This window comes from Monopterus albus, unplaced genomic scaffold (assembly GCF_001952655.1).
Source record: "Monopterus albus unplaced genomic scaffold, M_albus_1.0 scaffold53.1, whole genome shotgun sequence".
NCBI lineage: Eukaryota > Metazoa > Chordata > Actinopteri > Synbranchiformes > Synbranchidae > Monopterus > Monopterus albus.
Window position 1 is genome coordinate 737157 of NW_018127933.1, and position 18581 is coordinate 755737.

Consider the following 18581-nt stretch of genomic DNA (forward strand, 5'->3'; position numbering starts at 1 on the left):
GTTTTTTTATAATATGCCTGCCATTATTATGTTTTGAGGGCACACATGGCTGTGTGGTTGTTTGAAATTTGCCACAACTGACAAACCTTTAAAGGACTTTTTCCATCAAAATAAAAGACTGAATCATCCACATCCTCTTTTTAAAATATATGACAAAGCCTTAAATCAGTGGTGACCTCTTGTCTCTGAAAGGCCACTTACAAAACTGCAAGGCCAAAAGATGGCAGGAGTGACTCATTGTCTGAACATTAAAGTTTTACGGGTAATTGCTAAATTTAAAGGGCTCCTTTTTACGGTTTCATTAAAAAACCATTAAAGCAGATATAGGAAGCAAAACATTGGTGGTGAGGTTAATTTCCATGGGGATTTAAAGACAATCTGTCTCCACACCAGGAGTCATTCACTCACACTAGAATGCCAGTTGGTAAAGGTCAGTGCAGAAAGGCCTGCGGACCCCAGAGTGCCAGAGTAAGAAAAATTAAGATCCAGGGTATTGATAAACCATCACTGACAATACAAACAGCCCACTGGGAGTTTGTGACATGTTTTCACTACCTGAAGTCTCTTTCACCAGCCACCAGGGATTGCAAAGTTTAATTATAGCAAACAATGTGATAGTTGTATGGCATGGATTTATCTATGCCACTTTATTTTTTTCTGGCAAATTACTTTAAAACATGGTGTAGAGCTGTGATAGGGCAAGAGAGTCATTCTGGTTTTCATTCTCTTCTCCTAATCAGTGAAACAGATAAAGGTATTGTTAGCTATTCTTTATCTTTTTAAACCATGAAGGTTAAAGGGACTACATGCAACAGCATGTTACTCATAATATACACCCCCGTTTCTTTACACCTTGATTTTTGATACAAAAGGATGTTGCTTCACCCTAAAAGGAGAGGAGTTAGAGGTGTAACAACATCTTCAGTTGACACTTGGTTTGATTCTAGATACATGGTTAGTGGTTGGACACGCACAATATTTTGACTAAAACAAACTATAAATGCACTGTGTGTTTTCACTGTGTGTGTAGTACAGTTTGGAAAGTAAGCGCCATAAATTTTACCCACCAGTGTCATTTTACTAGAGTCATAGTAAAGATATTACTACTCTGCTGGTGAAAACAGCTGTATAATATCTTCTGTGGCTCTGGAGAGAGATTTGTGAAGCCTGAGAATGTCATTGGGGGGGGATCTCATCTTGGGCTTGGAGACTACACATCTTAAAGAAAAGCCTGTGCTTAAAATATGTATTTCTCAGAAGGACAGGTCTTACAAACAGATAACACTGTGGAATTGTTCGTTGCTTTTGTACCTGTAGTGTGTGCTGTACCTTTTAAAGAATAGGAACACGCCTGGTGTGTTCACTGTAGTTTTTCTCAAGGTTGTAACTCCTGTTGTTGTGAAGATACTGTAATTGTTTGAGAACCTCAGAGTAACTTCTACTGTCAAGTGAGTGTTAGAATATATAGACCTCAACCATGAATGTGCCTTAAAGTGCTTTACAGCTTATACAACACACTCTGTCTTCAGACACTTAAAAAAAAGAATCCACCATCCAAAAATGGCTTTAATGGGGAAGAAAAACACAAAACCTCAGGAAGAAAATGCAAATGGAATGGGCACACATCAACCACCAATACCAGAAGGACCTGGGCCACATCCTTTCTCTGCCAAGGCCTGGCAAGTTGACAGACTACACATGCAAATGGATTATCTTGTATATACAGATTCCTCTGATCCCTCAGTCTCCACCCAGAACAATTTGGACATAATGACCTACTTCTTTCCCTGTCACTACTGTACGACACATGAGAGTTCTAGGAAAACAGACAAGTAAAATGTACAACATTAGACAGTGTCTCAGCTGCACATCAGCGGGTGTCATTTATCTCCTTTCATGCCCATGTGGACTTCAGTAGTCACATGTCCTGTGCCATACAACACACTGTAAAACCACAAAGAGGCAGTAACACCGATCAAAAGCTACTTAATTATTTTTCATGAGAACACTAGACCCAGAAGGTTCCTCTCTAACTTGTTTGTTAGCTCTATTGTACTGTATCTGTGTATGTGTTGAGTTGTATGTGTGGGTGTGTGGTGGCTCTGTGGCTTGTGTACTAACATTTTAGCAGCGTTGATATTCTGCCCTCTGTGCAGGTTGTGTGATCAGACCTCAATGTCTAATGAGTTCATGTGAAACATCTTGTGGTCTTGGCCTCCTTTGTCCTGATTGGTCCTCACGGATAGACTGAGTGTATTTATTTCTGTAGACGTGCTGGCTCTAAGGTGTGCTGATGGTCCTTTGACCAAACGTTCTGACTTTGCCAGCCTCTTTGTTTTGTTGGGCACTTTTATCATATATGGGACAGACTACATATACACACAGGAGGCTGTGGTAGATAGTTATGCAGGTGTCAGAGATGCTTTATGTAACTTTAGAGTTAAGATTGATTGATTAGTCTGTGGTTTCTGTCAGAGTTTAAGCAATCGAGCTCCATCAGTAAGAAAGACTGAAGGAGGTGGCATGAGGTGGTCTTAACTGTATGTGTGTGTGTGTGTGTGTGTGTGTGTGTGTGTGTATGTGCGTGCGTGTGGGGAAGCTGGCTTTAATTGGTCTGAATATGGAGCCTCCCAAGACCCTCTATTCTGATAACATGTGGGCTGAAGATCCATCAGTTGGAAGAAGTTTCTTTAGTATGAACATGGCATTCACCTGATATGTACATTTCATGCTCTCTGGCTAGAATCCACGATATATTTTAGAAGACAGCTGACTGTTCAAGCTTTTCTACAGAACCTCAGACTTTTTCCATCAGAGGAAAAACTCAAGGATACTTTTCACACAGGGGGATAAGAGAGGAAGGATGAGGCTGAAACTCCTGGAGGATGAAAATCCAGATCTAAGATGTCTGAAATGAGGCACTGAAAACCAAAGATTGCGAGAGAGCGGGTCCCAGCACAGAGAAGCCTTGGTACAGCAAACAGAGGATGGAGAGAGAAGGAGAAGGAGTTGTTTTGGTTATTTAATTAAATGGGTGAACTTGTACTTCCACATGTAGTGTCTGTCTGTGGGTTTACACCCAAGTGTAGTTTGGGTGTTTCATGTGTTTCATGTTTTTAATTTGAGGAATGTTAGACTCCACACAGATCTGTCTTCATCTTCAGTGGATGTTTAAGCCACAGGATCTATGTCTGCCATAATTAATTTGCTATGCCTGTCTCTGTTGCAGTTGCCTGCATTTTGCTCTTATGTTTACTTTTCCACTTGAGGCAAGCATAAATTTGAAGATTTTTTTTATTTGAATCTTTTCCATCCACATTCTTAACAGTAACGAAAGTTAAGAATGTTTTTTGTTTCATTCACGTGATGATTATTACATGGATTTGTGCTGACTTTGTGTTTCTCTCTCTCTCACCTGGTCCACCTTGGACACACATGCATTCTCCTCGCCCTGAGCAGCAGAGGTGGCCACTCTGAGCCTAAACATGTGTTTGGAAGAACAACTTCATTATGCTCCTGTTAGTGTGACAACACATAAATCACAGTGAAGTTGGGCTACCAACACAAAACACACAACAACTGTGGTGGTGGGGGAGAGCTTTGCTTCCAAAGCTGTGTTGGCTCTAACTGAAAGGGAAAATAAATCCTTGGGTCAGCTTTGTATGTCTCTGGGGACAATCAGGACAGCGAAAAAGCAGATTGCTGCAGACAATTTGATCATCCGGTCCTGGGAATGGGCTCTCTGTTACCTCACTGAAATAGGCCTATCCCAGGAGGCCTCAGGCTTCGCTGAACAGGAGAGGTGTGGATGGTAATTATGTCTTGGGCCAACCCCAAATCACTTCCATTAGCCACAGTATCCTCAATATGTCGCTTGAAGTCCTCATCCTTGTTGACATGCTGTTGCTGTTAACTGTGTCCTAATTTATTAGGGCCATAATTGTGTGTTTCCATGTGGGTTTTGACCCATGCTCACTCAAACATCAGCCTGTCCCGTTGTGTACTGAAATAGACAGATGGCGCCAGAGGGGTTTTTTTGCTCCACATTGGCCATCCTCTTTTCTTTCTAAAAATATCTCCATTCTTTTGTTGCAAACCAGTCCCTCTTCTCCCAAACAAACAATCCCTCCTCTACAACAGGAGCTGCACCTAAATTCAACATTTAAACATAATTAAAAACTCATAAAGAACAGGAATAATAAAAGTGACTTGTGGGAGCCAAAGGCCCTTCTACAACCTTAAAACTACACCTTTACAATGTAGGGGAGGCTGCACCACTAACGAGGTCAAGCAAGCTTGGTTCCAGGTGTTCCACAAAATCCCAGGTTGTGTTCATAAGAGCTTTCTGGGAGTGAAAGCATGCACATACACATACATAGACCCACATGTGCACACGTGTGTTTTCTCAGTCTCACACACACAATGACATACTGTTGCTCCTTATTAAAGGGGGAGACACCTGCTTTCCCGGTGCAGCTGACCTGCTGGAGAACAGGGTGTCTGAAACTCATCAGCTCAGTCAACCAGAAACTACGTTCTCTCAGGGCAGCAGTGCATGCTGGGACCTCTGCACCTTTGATGGATTGCCTTTATTCATTTATTCAACTGGCATGGGATGGAGCCGAATACAGAAAATGCAAGTGATTGGCTGAGACGTGACCACAATAAGCCTGCTCACTTTTATTTTCTTTAAAGAAATAGTTTGATATGTTGAAAAACATATTTATCCACTTTCAATACTGCTTTCATGTCTGTTTAGCTAATGTTTGCTATAGCTGGCATCCAGTTAGCTTGGAGTCACTGGACTGGAAACATAGGCAGAGACCTTAAAGAGCTTGCCTAGACTGAAGCTAACAAAACACACCTACCAGAGTCTCTACAGCCAAAATGCATAATATGGTATATCGCATTTGTTTTACCGTGCAAAAACAGATGTATACAAATGATAGTTTTAAATGGGATTTTGTCTCAGACTCTGATCTAATGCTTGGCAACAAAGCAAATAAGTATATTTCCCAAAATACTAAATTATTATTTTATCTAAATTAAAGTTTTTATACAAATGGCACTTGTTTTTGCTATTGTGTCTTCTGGCCTTTGTCAACATTCATCACTACCTCTATAGAGTGCGAGCTTAACAAATTGTTATAAAAGCTGTAGAGATAGATCTCCAGAACTGAGCATCTTCAAGATACAGTAATGATTGAATGAGGCTTGAGTTTCGTCTTCCTGTGCAGTAACACGTGACACATTAAATTTGACTGAGGGGTAATGAGTTAATGGCAGAACAACGAACCACAGGCGATACAATAAGGTGAGTGTCCTTTGTCTGTTGGCAGTAGAAGCATGTGTGAACTCACGCCAACAGCTCCTGCTTTATAGAGAGATATAACTCATCCAGTATTGATGAGTCAGGCTCTGCTCTGCTCAGAATGCAGAAGTGAGAAAACATGCAAGAGGGGCACATAGCATATTTCTATTCTGTCCACCCTCTTCTCTTTCTCTACTTCACCTTTAATTTCTCCTAACTCTTTATTTCACCCTGCCTCTGTTTCTATCCTTGAAATATCATAAGTATCCTTCCAAGGAATACACAGTATGAAACAGCCTTTTCACATTCCCCTGCACTTGGTTTCTCAGGCTCGCCGTCGTGTAATTGCTTTCAGATTGTCAGCATAGAATGCACAAAACATCCTCCCTCCCTCTCTCCTCTCTCCCAGCCTTTGCTTTAAACCTGACAACCATTTGACTGCTCAACAGCAAAAGCTATCAATAATTGAAGCTGTGATCACATCCAGGATGTAGTTTCTTGGAGCTAAGATGATGTTTGTTTGTTTTTTTTTTCATCTTTACCAGCACAGTAAAACTGAGTACAATAAGCTTGTTTATTGTCCCATTTTCACTCAACACCATTACAGTAAAGGCAACATGTGTTACTACATAAAGCATATCATTGTGAAGCCCTTCCAAGTATCAAGGATCTGTTTTGATCAAACAAACTCTGCCCACTCTCCGAACCATCTTCCTCTCAGGAGAGTGACAAGTGGTTTTGAGTAGTGCAGCTTCTATATGAATACTGAATGAAAGAGTTTACTGATGTGCATCTGCAGAAACTGGTGAAGAGATTGGAATACCTTCCCATCGCTGTCTGACAGATGATCTGCAGTTTTGCCTCCCACCTCCATTTTAAAGTATTTATTTTGGCTCAGCAGGCCAGTGAATGTATAGATTTTCATTCTATGCACATTTCTGAAGTTTTTAAGATGCATACGTGTGTGTATTGTGTATAAATTAATGTCCTCATGGATGCTCACAAGTCTGTGGGTGTGCCTGTGACACTACAAATGTAAGAGCTACAGCAGGTGTCTTTGTGGTCTAAGTGCATTACTCGGGCTGCGCGCAGGTGCAGGCTCTGACACCATGTCTAAGGATTCAGGTGCACTTTAACAACACTGGTGCTCTTAAGTTGAAGAAATAAAAACCTGGCTGTTCGGTGTAGTATTCAGCAATGCTGCTTTTCGTTTGTTTTTGCCATGCATTCTGCACTCATCCAGTGAGGGGGAAAGTTTTTGGAAAACAGTCCCACATTTTAGGTGAGTAGTTTCAGTTTTTATGGAAAACAATAGTTAAACTTACATTTCTGCTCAGTAAAAACAACACCCCTAACTTCTCTTAACATCTGTGTAAAGTGTTGCTAAGATACCAACATTTCTGGCTTTGTCAATAATATGATCAAGGGAAGAAATGCACAATGTCTGTTGTGTCTTTCATATTCGTTGCTATGGCAACTATGGAGCCCAGGAATAGGCAGATGAGTGACAGGTAATAAGAGCACAGTGCAATGTGTACACGTGTGTGTGTGTGCGTGTGTACGCATATGTGTTTATGGGTTTTGGGATCAGCTTGCAAAAACAGAGAAAAGCTTTTACCCAGTCGGTCTCACTGGAAGGCAGATTTGCACGTACACTAAGTTTTAAAACCATGAAAGTCATTTAGTCATTTCCCCTGGCAGAATTTGAGATTGTGCTGGGCTCAGCTACAGCATGGTGGCTTTTGTTAAAAATCTCAAAGTGTGAATTCGATGAATTCTTATACCTCCAGAGGTGAGAGTAGATATCAAGTGTTTTTGAGTGCACGGGGGCTCAACAGGCTTTTTAAATGATAATACTGTCATGCATCAGTGCCATAAGATTGCAGTGGTTTTGGATCATTACAGGGTTGTTAAGGTGCAGTGGTGCCCCAATCACTCTATGAATGAGAAGATATGCAATCAGAGAATGAATACTTTATTTCATGCTAGATTTAAGCAGGCTGTTCGGCTCATTTTAAGATGTCGTGCACAATTGCATCTTTTCGTGCTTTTTAATTTTTAAGATTCATCATTGCTCAGCCAATCAGAAAGCATTCATGCATATCCAGAGGCAACAAGCAGGCCTAAGCAGGGGGACACTGGTAGATCTTATTACCTTCAACACAATTTGGTTTCTCAGAGTAGACAATAATATCTTATAGGAAACTGTTCAGATATTTTCTGAAGCAGAGTTCTTTTTAAAGTAGCTTCCAGAAATAACCCTGCTAGGCAATGCAATAAATGCAAAAGACTGTCAGAGATTGGTACCTGCAAAGAAGTACATTAAAAGGAAAGGTCTCCAAGAGGTGCTGGTGATAGAGAATGAATGTTCATTATCATAATGACACACTACACAGGATGTCACCATTCTGTGACAACCTAAACCTCCTGCTTTGTGATATAACGTCTCTTCATGCTGTTCTGATCAGTTCTAACACCACTGTGCATTGTGAGAGCTTTCAGCAAGCATATTTTTGATATAAGATTTTTCCATTGTGTCACTCTGAAAGAAAGAGACGCATTGAAGTTGAGAACAGGACATGCATGAGATAAACACAGCTCATAAGGTAAATATGCTCATTATATTCCACACAAGATGTCAGTGGCACTTGTGTTCAAAAGTATGCATCTCACTTTGAACCCTACATCATAACGCAGTGAGGAAAGGGATGTAGTGAAGGAAGAGAGAGATACTGTGTGTCCAGGAGTCACATGGTGCTTTGGGCTGTGGCTGTCTACTGAAGCGATGGACTTGAACGGTGTGACTGAACGTGACCTGGAGTAGCCGACCTTTAAGCTTGTCCAGAGGGGTGCAGAAAGCAGGAAGCGGTGCTGACACACCTTCCATGAAATGATGGCAATTTTTCTCAGTCGCATCAAAAACCTGCAGATTCCTTGCAAGGAAGATTCACATCCTGGGGTAAAGGGAAGAGAAAACATGAAAACATTGAATTACAGAGTGATTTGACCGCTGGCATGTTTAGTAAATCAAGTCAAGTCAAATTTTATTTACATAGCCTAATGTCAAACATCACAAATATGCCTCAGAGGCTAAATTTATTTACATTGGCAATCTGTACAGCATGTGACTCCCTCTTATCTTTAGACCCTTGAATTCGATAATAAACCTCTCTTCAAAAAAATGAAACCAGACATCTCAGAGCCTCCCATTAGTGCCCAAACAAGGCTGGTTCAGATTTTTTGACAGGAGCTTTGAGATGTGCTTTACTATGGAGTTGAATCCGGGCATTATTTTCATGCTTGCAGTACATACACTTGTCCTGTATGTGTTAGCTTAACACTCAAGGCTGGAGGTCGAAGGACGAGGGTAGCCATCGCCAGATGTGCAGGAGGGAACCCTCCAGCAACTCCAGCATCATCTTATTTACATATTGTGTGTTCTTAGCTAGCTTGACAACAATACTCACTGGTAAATGTACATTCACAGTAACGCTTTAGAATACAGTCTGCAATTTAGTGCTTAAGTAAACTAGATTTACAGTGTAGCTTGTCTGTAATAATAGTGTATCTGTATAGTAAGTACTAATACATATTTGTAGGCACAAGGGAACTTTTAATTCTAACCCGGTTCTTTTGTCTGAAGGCCCCAAGAAGTAACACTCAGGATACAGGAATCAGCTTCAAGTGGATTTATTATGTTCTGGTTAAATGCAGAGTTATTACAGCACTGGGCTCTGAGAGATGACAAGTCTCCAAGAGCCCTGATTATCACAAAACATTTACATTTATCTTCTGGGCTGGGACTGCCCCCGTCAATATTCTAGTATGTTCATATAGGCAGTATGTGTGTGTGTGTGTGTGTTGTTATTTCAGGCGTTTCCTCAGTACCAAATATCCTGACCTTTGAATGCCCTAAGCTCAGACAGTTTTAGAGAAGGCCCTCACTTCACTCACTTCCCATCTACACCTGTCACTATGAGCGTTGCTAAGCCCTGGTTCCTGTTGTGGTTTCCTGGAGATTGCTTTACAGGTACTGCTGTTGGCAGCTGCAAGTCTCTTACACTCTCTAAGACAAATGAAATGGTTAACACAAAAGTAGATTATAAGGCATATGATACTATTATAATGCATATGATACTAAAATAATCCTGTAAATATATTTGCTAATGCAGATTACAATATTGATCCTAGAATTTCATATGTTGATAAATGTTGATAATCTAAAGTCAAGCCAATCAGACCTTACACCCATACACTATTCTCGTGCAGACAGTTTAGTTATGTCAGTATGTATCTGCAAGACTTCCTGTTGCTCTGAGCCTCTGCACCTCCTCACAAGCATTTCATGGGCACAGGTCAAGTCTTTCCAAAGGTCAAACAGATTAAACAATTATTTGAACAGTTTTGCAGATACATAACATAGCACTATATCATTTTATCAAGAATTTCTCATTATAGCTATTATGCATATATAAGAGCCAGGTTAATACTGATACATGGTGCTGTTAATAAAACACAAACAGTCATACTAAACTTTATCCTTATGAAGCCAAATAATACTAACAGTAAATAAAACAGCTGCAACTCCTGAAATCCAATTCTAACAGAACACTATGTAAAGTTTGGGGAATAAGGGGGTAAAAAGCTGGAAACTTGAAAGTTAATTATAACAACTTAACCAGAACTTCTGACTAAGCTGATGTCTGAAGAACACCAAGAGAACCTTTGTTAGTATCTTATGGCTGGTGTTACATGTTTGGCCCCGGTGAGAAAATATATTCTTGATGAGCACTTGATGAGTCAAAAGCATCTCTCACGATCTTTACTGAAAAAAAATGACCTAGTATGAACTTTTGACTAAGTTGCTCCCAAAGATAAGACTGTTGCCAAGAATATAGGTCATACACACCACATAATATTAGAATAGGTACCACTTAGAAAATATTTACAGCATAGTTAAATCTCAAGTTTGAAGCTTTATACATTCCCCCAGTCTAATTAATAGAAAGTAATGAAATAAGTAAAAACAAATTATTTTACAGTCAGAATGTGATTAACTTTTCAGTAATAACTGATATTTTTCAGGTCACATGTCCAACACTGGTATTGAAGTATTAAGAAGTCATTTTAATTTTGTGACGATAACATTGATGTCAGCGGCTACTACAGTAAACGATTCTCAGCTGATAAGGCAACATCCTTATAAACTTGCTATTTGCCAATAAAAAAACACTATTTTGCATTTATACCACTTACAATGCCATGACTATTTTGAAACAAAAATGTTGTGAGCTACAACCCAGAGTAATCAGAGTGCTCTGCCACGTAAACACCCACAGGAGTCTACAAACACAGAAGTCTTAAAACATAAATGTTCCTGTTAATTTGGTTTATTTAACATAGAAATATCTATTCTAATATATGAAGCCTTTGCCAAACTAGTGAGAAAATGAGCAATTCCTCCGCTTGTTAATCCATTTAAAACTCATAGCAATTTTCTTGTGGTTGTCAGTCTAATTTCCTGCACTGCCACATGATTTAAGAGCTTCACAGGCTTTTGAGTGATAGAGAAGATGATGCAGTGTTCCTGTTTTTCTGCTCAATGTCAGCTGGTGGCATCCTCACAAAGCGCATTTTGGAATCTGTCACTCTATCGGTGCTATCCATAGTGATGGAAAGTGAAGCATAAGGTCATATTTCTAGTCAAATTGTCTCACTCTATCAGCATAAGGGAACAACAGCTATGCACATAGGGAGCTTCCTAATCCTCCTCTCTTTCACCCACAGGGAGTGCATTCTGGGATGCGGCCCCTCTCCAAGGGATAGAGGTGAAATGAGCTGGGGAGGGTGTATATTCTAGACAGTGCAGAGTCAGGATATCATCATGTTACAGCAGCAAGCACAATAACTTTATGCTGACAAAAAAAAAGAAACACCTCTTCCCCTCATAAAGCCTCTCACAAGGTCAGTAAAGGCTCGCTCTTGCTGTCTCCATGACTGATCTGACCAGTGCAGTATCCTTATGAAATGTTTTTCTCTTTGAGGCTCAAGTCATCATGGCATTGTCAGCTTAATAAGTATTATGGCTTGCCAAAGTGGCAGGGCAGTGGTTTGAAATGATGAGGAATTCACCCTTACATTTTGGTCCTGGCTTTTAAGTTTAGTTAGCCTTTGCACTTGTTAATCTACATGAGACACTTATGGTACTGATAAAGGGAATCATTACATTCTAAGAGAGAATAACAAATGTCAGACTGTGCCTGGAAAACATTTCAAAAGAATTCAGTAGGACAGCTTGTTGAAAACAGCCTAGGGGGTGTGTGAGATGCACTGTAGTCAGTGGCTAAATGTGATGGAATAACCTTTGCTGTTGCTCTAGTGCTCTGTCGACCTTGGGGAGTGTGTGCTGCCAATCTGTGCTGAAGTTACCGGGGTCAGTGTCTTTCCCTGGGATACGCCACAACCGCCTTCTTACAGTAGCTGTCAGAGAGGATCGAGGTTCCAAGTCACTCTGGGTTATTTTAAGATGAACCGGGCGACCACATTAGTTATCTCATTAAGATTCACTTGTCATCCTCTGTAAAACATTGCCATGGGTGTTTACATGTGTAAGGTTTACATTTGCATTTGTTAACATATTTCAAAATGTGCTGAAATTTCTGACAGGTTCAATTCACCAGTTCCAATAGCCTAAATGTTTTTTAAGCAGTCAAACATGTTATTGGTACAATTTAATATACATCTGCTCTGAGTTCATTGAATTGAGCTGTTGAAAGCCCAGCCGTGAAACATCCAAGAATCACAAATGCTATTTAATCCATTCATGGTTACATGTTTAACATTCTAAAGATGCATTCAAGTTTTAAAATTACTTGCAGAGTTAGCCACTTTTGAGATCAGCTCTAGCTTTAACACTGAAAAGAAGGTTTTGAGAGGACAGTTTCACTTTAGATTCCAAATCCTTTAAATGCATCATCAGTACCTGCCTGACCACAAACAAGGGGGGAAAACCTAGTGAGGTAAGAGTGAAGAGATCAACTGTAGGACCATAAACAAGGGGGGAAAACCTAGTGAGGTATGGCATCTTTGTTCTGTTTTATTTTAGCGATAAAGCCATTGAGAGATTTATGCTAAAACTTAATGTAACACAAGTAGAGAAGGGTCTTCACAATATGTCACAAAATGAAATGCTAGTTAACAATAATACTGTATTTGTTAGGCAAATAGCTTCATTTACTGTATATACAGTAGCACATTTTATACACAGAGGAAATTCAAAGGGCTTTATATAGGCAAAGACAAACATTAACAGCTGTGCCTAAGCAGTAAAACCAATTAAGACAAAGTAAAGATGAAACATTAAAAAATAAGTGTTTGGTCACACCAAGTGTGTGGTGTACTAAACTGAGCAAGCGTGCATTATACTGCTCATGAATCTGTTTTTATTTGTACTGGGAAGAATTTGTTGTTTCTACTTTCAAATGTGAAATAGTCTTGTTTAGGTTGCTAACAAGAACCACGCAACTTTATTAGTTCTCTGTACGTGTTTGAAAGTCAAGCTACTTTTTAGCCAAAGTGCCATAAGTTAAATTTCTGTATCATTAAGAACAGGAAGATAAATTGTGGACTATTTTGTCAAGAAATATGATCTTAAGTCAATATCAGTTCAAAAGTTTAAATGTTTGATGTCTGAAGAACATCAAAAGAACCTTTGTTAGTATCTCATGGCTGGTGTTACATGTTTGGACCCAGTGAGAAAATATATTCTTGCTGAGCACCTGATGAGTCAAAAGCAACTCTCACGTTCTTTGCTGAAAAAAATGACCTAGTATGATTCATCTGTCAAGCAACAGAATTACTGGTGTCATAAAACATTATGATGAAGAACAATAAAAATAAAAAGTAGTGACACCTAAAAACATACAGTACCAGGACAAGATATGGGATTTATATTATACTTTGGTAGTTAGCGAGGTCACCTCACAGCAAGAAGGTTCTGGGTTTGAGCCCGGGCTGACCTGGGGCCTTTCTGTGTGGAGTCTGCATGTTCTCCCTGTGCCTGCATGGGTTCTCTCCGGGTAGTCCAGCTTCCTCCCATAGTCCAAAGATGTGGAGATTAGACTTAGGCCCCCCATGACCATGTTCAGCACAAGCAGTATAGAAAATGGATGGATGTTTCATTGTAGCAGGAGGAAAATACCTCTGAGTACCTCAGAAAAAATGTACCCAGTAGTGGCTTTCATTGTTATGGGTCACTATGATGTAACATGTCATGTAATTTATAAAAAGAAAACACTGGACCTAGAACTGAACCTTGTGGTATCTCATTTTTATAGCTAAGACACTGTGTTGATACCCCTGGAAAAGATAGCTTGTGTTCTGTTTGACAAATCAGCATGAAGCCATCTCTGAGCAATTCAGCCCTGTGTAATTTATTCATAAAGCTGAAAGTGTACCCTTGGGTAACATATGACACATTTATTAAAAGTTAATTTTCAAATTTCAGAATAGGAATTTCTATTATTCAAGTCCCCTGGATATTCTTTGTGTGTCAGCTTCTTTGTTTTTTATCTTTCCTTCCATCCCTGCATGGTTCCCATTGCATCTCACAGCTACTCAGTGCAGTGCACTAATGGCTACTACCCTCTAAAGTTTTGCACATTCCTAATAAATCCCCTGGCAGGGGTTGTTTATAATGTCTCTCTGATACAACTTTCATAATGGGGCAATTTTACAGCACGTATCTTCTGCAATCCTTATTCCTCCTCCTCTGTTAATTTGCCAGACTAAAATCTAATGGAGTACGCCAGTGAGGTAAATCAAGCAACATTATTTTTATCTTCCTGCTATTACACTGTGGCAGATGTATAAGTATCCATTATAAAGATAAATTCAGTGTTCCATTACAGGGAGATGCCATCAGCACAGCAGTGTCTGTAGGACAAGATGTCTCGAAGATACTATAACAATGTTTTTGTGGACCACAGAAAAAAAAAGAGTAAACAATGATATTGTGCACAGAAATGTTCTCTTGGTGTCATTGTCACTGGCCATTTACTGTCATGTCATTGACGAGGAAATCAATGATAACAATGTGACCCTGTGAAGTCCTCTATTTATGCAGGGATTGAGCTGTTGCAATGACAGCCATTGAAAATAATGATCGAAACAAACTTTAAGTCCTTCTGGAAATAGCCCTGGGTCAACTCACTGGAAAGAGAAACAGTTTTTGCATGCTCTGCACAGAAGGCAAAAGCAGGACACATTTCAGTATCTTCATTCGTATGCATAGCACTGTGTGATATCCAGCTGATAGCTCTGTGTTCCTCGAGTTTCCTCAGTGATCCGTCTTTGTGTCTGATATGATAATCTGTTCTTTAATCCTTATGTAAAGTAAATCACTCTCACCCATTCTGCATGCCAAAAGGAATACTTTCAAATACCTCAGAGACAACTGAAACACGCATTCTATCAGGTAAACTACAAACAAATTAAGGGACACCTGATCATTTCCACAGTGTCACACAATCACAGACACTACTGGAGAGTCTACTGGTTTATTTTTCACAAATCTAAACACAGAGCAAACTGTTCCGATCAAGGCTCCTTTGTGTTATGTGTAAGGGATGTTGGCCTGAAAAGATTCTGTTGACGTTCTATGAGATGCTTCTATAATTTGCTGCCCTTTGGCAGTGTGGCAGATTTATTAAAATAGCACCGCCTGCTTTTATGACAGTCATTATCAAAGCTAATCCAATCATGTTCCTGTCTGAAATTTGTCAATACTTTACAGCCAGCAACTGAATGACAGATCCTCATGATATCAATACAGTAAAACTGCATAACATCAAAATATATTTTGAGTTTAATTTACATTTATTTTTTGCTTCTATGTGTCACAGCCTCAGTGAAATATTCAAGGACATCTGATTGTCATTACAGCACCATCAAAGTCTGAATCATTGCACAATACCGAATGCCTTATTACAGGAGTGTATGCTAAATTAAACATTACTGCATCAATAAATGTTGCATGGCATTAACCTGACAGCGCTTCATAAATATTGTGCATTTTACTCCAGCCCTCCTCCCCCTTCATCCCCGACTTCCTCTGTTACCTTCTCTCCTGCAAGAGCATCCAATAATAACACACAGCGTGTTCTCATTCTGTTTTCCCTAATGCACTGAAATTGCATAAATGAGTATTAAATAATTTTCAATTCCCCAAATTATCTTTCAAGTATTTTAATTAGCAACCACTTTGCAGCATTGCACACCTTCAGCAGATGGGTGCTCATGTCAGCCAATTTAGGCAACTGGCAATTAGACGTTACACATTAGCATTCTTATTTTCATCACCCAAAACTCTTCATTCTTCCACTCAACCTGGTCTCACGTTCATTCCACTGAGAGTTTGACCTACAGGTGGTGAAGGGCTTTCTGAGGATGTGGTGCCAATTTCTGAGCTAAAGTGGCTCTCCATGAAAGGTTAAAACATCACAGGGATATTCCCCAAACCAGTTTAATGGTTCTGCAGACCACAGATTGAAATGACGCTTTATCAACCCTGCCAAATATTACATAATGACAGCCCAACCTACGATAACAATCAGCATTAATTAGTACACAACGTAAGATAACATTTACCACATGGAGTTCACTGTGTAAATCACCCAGGGGATTACAGTCAGCACTAATTGGATTTCTACATGCAAAGTTGAAACTTCATTATTATTGTGATAAAACATGACAAGCATTCATAGTCAAGAATTGGTCACTTTTTCTTTATTATGTTCTCTATATGTTCTTTATATGTTTTTATATGTTAATCCTGCTGTTTTACTGCTACAAATAATACAGTACAATCATTAATATGTGACTGTTCTCACAATTTATCCTAAGTTGTCTAAACTTAGCTATAGTTTATTTAGCAAATCACTTTTCCCCCAACAGTAACCATACCATAAGTTGGAATAATTGCTAATTTTAACTTAAAAAATACTAAATCGCACTTACACTAGAATTAAAAAAGCCTCTTTCATATATTACATCCACAGTGGTATAGAGCTAACTACCACATACTATCAGACTGCAATTTATTGCCTAAGACACACTGAAAGCCTTCTTTCTAAACCAGCTCCTTTTAATGAGCAACAAGATCCGATTTCACAAGAGGGATTTCAATACTTGTCTTTTTGTCTGTGCTTTTCTCTGGTTGGGGCTCTGATGCAAAAAGGTGATGTCAGGTATTGCATCAATCAAAAACTGAATCAAAATCTGATGACAGCTGTGTGGTTGTTTGGTTATGGTTCCAAGGTGCTGTCAGTCAAATCTGTCCAAGCCATCCACACACAGAAAACCAAATTAGCTGGAATCTTTTTTATTTATTCATTTAGTGTTTTACTACTTAGAGTTATAAACTTTGTTGGTTTTTAATCATGAACATGTGATGTTATAGTGGCTTTAATTAAGAGTGTGTTAGGTTATTTTTTAGTTAGATAGATATTCAGAGATTTGTTGTCTATGAATGTTTAGTGCAGACTGCAGGCACGTCAAGGTTACAGGAAAACTGCTGTTAGTGTCAACTGTAATGCTAGTCTTAATATTTGTCTTAATGTGTAAGGTTATGTCCCTGAACACTTCAGGTTGTATTTGTTCATCGACATTTAATGTTTCAGTTTCAATACACTGTACTCTGTTTTTCTCTACAGGCCTGCCGTTCCTCACCTGTGCACCAGTTGTTGTCAGTGTTTGGCTCATTACCTGATTCTGTTCTTGCCTGAATAGTCCCCTGTATTTGTTGCATAGAACAGGGTGATTCAGCCTTTGTCCTCTCTCTCTCTCTGTTTCTCTTTTATTTTTTTGACTCCTGTATCAAACCACTGCAGTTTAAACCTGAAGATTGCCTTCTATATATTTGCATTTGTCTGATGGGTCTGCTTACTGGGTCCACATCAATTTGCCAAAAGCATGTTAATAATGTTAATTATAAATGCATATTTGTATGCATTTGTGTACCGGACGTTGTATATTTTATGTAATGGAGACTCTCTTGCAAAATAAGCCAATAATGCCAATAAAAATCAAACCTAAGTTGAAGCAATAACTTGTCCAGCTTCACATGCTCACTGCCCCCTCTGCAGGAAAGAGGTGTCAAATAAGTGGTTTCATGACAGCTGCTCAAGCATTCATCCAGTACCCTGAAGCCCTATCACCACTCTAACTGGCTTTTGAGCCCAGGCCAGAAACCTTCACCAGTTTGCAGACAAGCAACACACCAGTGCTCATTATGTGAAGATACTGTGTGCTTGGGTGACCATGACAGTCCTCCAGCTCCCATGGTCTGTGTGCTCAGGTCATGACTATGAATTATGTAGCACTGCTGTCCTGTGAGCTATGACTCCACTGCAGTCATCAGTGTCAACATACTGTCTGCTCAAATTTGTTTCAGACCCTTATTGACCAGTTGGCTCAAAAGTGACAGGCATTCCTTCACTTAATTGCCCCATCAAGCAAACCATGAAAACTGACACAGACAGGGTCACTTCTCAGAAATTGCGAAACTGTTATAGTGAAAGATCTAAAAACCAGGCTTGCAAGGATGGGAAAATTGTAGAGTGCTGAGTTATAGTTTCACTAAGTTTTTAGCTCCTGCACTGACATCCTTGAAAGAAATCCAGCTTTTAGCAAATGATATAACATAGCAATCGCACCCAAGAGGCAGTTCACTACAAGATGATGGGCATGTCAGCGATGCACTAGGTATGAGGTGTAGCTGAGCAGCATCAGCAGATGCCCATAATCACAGCAATGACCATCCTCAAGTGTATAGCTGCTTTCACATAAGAGCTATAAATATGTGGGTCAGCTAGAAAAATGTGGTATGTGTGCATAAGAATGACTGACTAATGAGGAAATGGGAAACATACTAAATACCTGTATAGGTACCACTGCAACCCATAACTAGCAGAAGTGTCAACACCAGAACTGGAGCATACTGAGCATACTTGAAATAAAGCTGCTAACTGGGGAAATGAAGTTAGTCCATGAATCAAATCAAATCAAATCAAATCAAATTTTATTTGTATAGCACCAAATCACAACAAAAGGCATCTCAGGACACTTTACAAAGTAAGGTCTAGACCTTACTGTTATCAATATTATTACATAGGGAAAACCCAACAAATCCCCCTTGAGCAAGCACTTGGCGACAGTGGGGAGGAAAAACTCCCTTTAATGGAAGAAACCTCCGACAGACCCCGGCTCTTGG